The sequence below is a fragment of the Microtus pennsylvanicus genome, chromosome 13 (assembly GCF_037038515.1).
Source record: "Microtus pennsylvanicus isolate mMicPen1 chromosome 13, mMicPen1.hap1, whole genome shotgun sequence".
Taxonomy (NCBI): domain Eukaryota; kingdom Metazoa; phylum Chordata; class Mammalia; order Rodentia; family Cricetidae; genus Microtus; species Microtus pennsylvanicus.
In genome coordinates, this window is record NC_134591.1 from 17580779 (window position 1) to 17584717 (window position 3939).

The 3939-nt window shown below is 38.9% G+C and overlaps 1 pseudogene; it reads right to left on the reverse strand.

Annotated features, from left to right (window-relative positions):
* Positions 1-1253: 1253 nt before the first annotated feature.
* LOC142834231 (3 beta-hydroxysteroid dehydrogenase type 7-like) lies at positions 1254-3424 on the reverse strand (annotated as a pseudogene).
* Between the last annotated feature and the right edge of the window lie 515 nt (positions 3425-3939).

Genomic DNA, 3939 nt, shown 5'->3' on the forward strand with positions numbered 1-3939 from the left:
TCTACCTTCTCATCTACCAATGCAATTATCCTCATTTTATCATTTCCCTTTATGTGCCTCTCCTCATTTTTTTTTCAAACTCAAACCTACTTAAAGACTCTTTTTTTTAAAATATAGATTTCCTGGTAGAATGTTCCTTTCTTACTCAGATGTTCTTAAAGCTTATAGTACCACACGGTGAGCGCTGGATGTGAGGGCATGAATAGGAGTGGATACACAATGTCTGTGGTAAGCCACTTAAAGGAAATCACCTTAACATCAGTCCAACTAAGAAACATTAACGTAATTATTTCAATATGTGGATCATCCAACACTTGGGGTGGATGATGTATTGGCGTTGCCGTCCTGTTGTTACTATTTGTGGTTACTTGATAATGGAGGCTCTCCACTTGTGCTTCCCTATTGCTCTCCACCATTTCATGTGAGTCAGACTCTTCAGTGAAGTTGGAAATTATGGCATTAGAAACCCACTATAGTTCATCAGTCACAGGTACCCTTATCTGACTTTTCTGCAGGTTCTATAACTAGAAATGCTGGTTGCATATTTTAACTGCATGCTCTTTAATCACTGAGCCAGGTCTTCAATGAAAATGAAGGGAATACCAATTTTATACTATTTGAACATCATATGGTGAGACTTCTGTTACGTTAGACACGTGGTCTTCATGGTAGACCTTTCTTGTATTGTTATACATATGCTTGTCATGCTAGAACATTTTAGATTAACCATAAAATTTGAAGGTATTTTTTTAATTTGTTTATGTCTGTGTGTATGCCTGCAGACCAGAAAGAGAGCACCAGACCTCATTACAGATGGTTGTGAGCCACTATGTAGTTGCTGGGAATTGAACTCAGTACCTTTGGAAGAACAGCCAATGCTCTTAATCGCTGAGCCATCTCTCCAGCCCAATTTGAAGGTACTTATGCAATAAGTTTTCATATTCAACTTATTGTGATGTATTTTTAGCTAATAAAATTTTAAACATTGTAGGGCACAATGTGCTTATATCAGGAATTGTTCCCTTTAAAATAATGAATTAGTTAAATTTTTCTTCTTGTTACATATTTTCTGTGGGGCAGCAGTCAATGTATAGGTAAGGTGGGTTCTCAGACTCAGGACCAGGAGCAAGGAGGGTGTAGGTGTAGTGATGCTCTGGCTCCTTCCTATGGATGCACTCATCCAAAGACATTTAAAGAATATATAAAGAACCTTGAGTGTGTACCACAATGGCCTCCAGTCCCTGGCCCTGCCGTCACCAGGCCGAACCCTCCAAGGCCTGCACCCAGGGAATGGTGCCGGCATTGCTCTCTTCCCATGAGAAGAGGGGCTTGTAGCCTAAATGCCACAGTGCCTTGTTGGTACTGACAGTACAGGTGGTGTTGGCCATGGCCCCAGAGTGTAGGGATTCAGCAGGGGTGTGTATAGCACCAGTGTGTGGAGCAGCCACTGCAGCAGGGCATTGAGGGTAGCTAGCAGCACCAGCAGCCAGTAGGGCAACAATGGGTGGGTATCTATGAACCAAAGTCTGGAGACCCAGAAACTCCATTTTGAAGTTCTTGTAGCTCTTAGAAGGCGACTTATCACAGCAGAAATACACCTGGCCACCCATGAGTGCTGCCTGCTGCTCTAGTTCTCTGGCCACCAGCACATGCATCCAAGCTACATTGCAAATATAGAGCTGACCAAGCTCCCCAGAAGCTGGGATGGCTCAAAGAGCCGACCCCCAAAGCACAGTCCCTGGTTGTAGAAATCTCTCGTGATCTGATGACCTTTACCATAGATGCCTGTGGGTCAAATGGCACATGTTACCAGGGGTAGCCCTCCGTTGACCTTTCTTCTATTGGCCTCCGGGACCATTTGCTCAGCAAGGGCTTTGCTGCAAGTGTAGGGGTGCCTGCGGACTGCTTCGTATGGGGTATCCACTGTGAAAGGGGAGGCCCTTGATATTAGGTTCCACAGCTTCCATGCTGCTTGTGTAGACCAGGAACTGAGTTCCAGTCCATATACAAGCCTCAATTATATTCTGTGTGCCCTGTACTTCCCGAACCTTCAGAGCCTGGATGGAGAGAAACCACTGCCTTCTGAAGCTAAAGGCTATGGTGCCTGACTGGGTGATATGAACTGTGCCACTTTTTAACTATATAGACCTTGAACTTTGGTGGTATCCCAGCCTCCAAGTTCTAGGAAAGGCTTTAGGAACAGGCCTATCTTTGGTCCTCACTGTGGCCACATCTGGTTCAACTTAAGGGGTTATAGTTCCATCATTTTTTTAAGTATATCTCTTTTAGACATTTATTTTTCAATTTTCTGTAAAAAAAAACTGAAAATATCAATGATTTTCCGTGTCTTGCCTCTCCAACCAAATTCAGTGTCTGTGATATTGTTAGCTTTCTAGCAAGGAGGCCAACCATAGCATATCTGGTCATGCCTGGATTAAATGTAGGGGTTGTCTTCATCAAATTTGGTATGTAGGAGAAAGACAAGAAGTACAAATAAAAATCAGAAGAATCTTAGTAACTTAGGACCTAACCACTGAAATATTCTTTTTCTGAGAAACAGTACTATATCCAATATACACTGAAAGAAAAATAAATTACAAGGTTTGATTGAGAGTATAGGATGCATGTGATGATGTTAATATTACTTTGTTCTAGCTCAGATAAACAACCATGTCAATAAACTATGATAGAAAATAAAATAACATTTTAAAATGTTTTTAAAAATCATAAAATATTAGCTACAATAATTTGGAGGAGATATTATCTTCATCCTTATAATGTAAAATAAGTAATTAGAAGTTATTACAAAAGAAAATCAGAAAAAAGATTTCTAAAACCACTTTGGTGTAGTACCTGCAATTAGATTCATTTTCATGTATTTCCAGACTCCAGCTAAGCATAAAATTAATGATGTATTTTATAGTATGTTTAATTAATATAATTTTAATATAAATTCTGGATTCTAAATATCAATATTAAAGTGTATTTAAAAGTGAAAAGCGTGGCCTTGATTAAAAATAAACAGCATAAAATAATACAAATGTTTTAAGTTTGTTCTCACAAAATGAAGCAAAATATTCTGTTTTATTGTACCTATGAATGTACAATTATTGATATTTATACTGACTTAATACAGATCAATAGATAGCAATTTATCTGCTGGGAGATGTATGGAATATAGTTAATTGTGACTCAAAGGGAGTATGAAATGCCATTTGTGTTTGCTAAATAAGTTAATAAGTTGATTCTAATTCTATCCTAACTCTTAGATATTTTAAATATCCTATCACTTATAACTTTTATCTTCTTTCTTCCTGTCCCTTCTCTTATTACTCTCACTGACTCCTTTGTGAACATATATAACCTTTTCAAGAAATGCCTTTGTATTTCTTACCACAACGTCAAGCTTGAGTCTGAAGTTCATCAACACTGCTAATACAAAGCATCAATTCTTTTTAAATACTTTTTTTACTTTTTGAAATTATGATATAATTAAAAGATTTCAACTCTCTTCTTCCTCAAACAGCCCCTGCATACACACCTCTTTCTTGCTCTAATTTTTATTGCATACATACAAAGATAAATAAATACAAACAACTTAGTCTGTTCAACATCACCCCCCCCAAACACACACACACACACACACACACACACACAGGCACACACACAACCTCAGGGCAAACCACTTGTATCAGGTGGAAGCAAACAGTCCTCCTTCTCTGTGTCACCAATGGACCACACCAGAATGACACGAATGGTATGATAACCCTAAGGGTGGAGTAGTGGCAGTCACTAAGTGCTCCCTAATTGGACTTCAGGTCCTCTCAGCAAGAGAGAAATCAGGCCTAGTTTTGGGAATCTGGTCAAGTATCCAGAACTAGTGAGATCATGGATTTTGGAGGAGAAGTTACCATTGCCACTTTACTAAACGAGCATAAT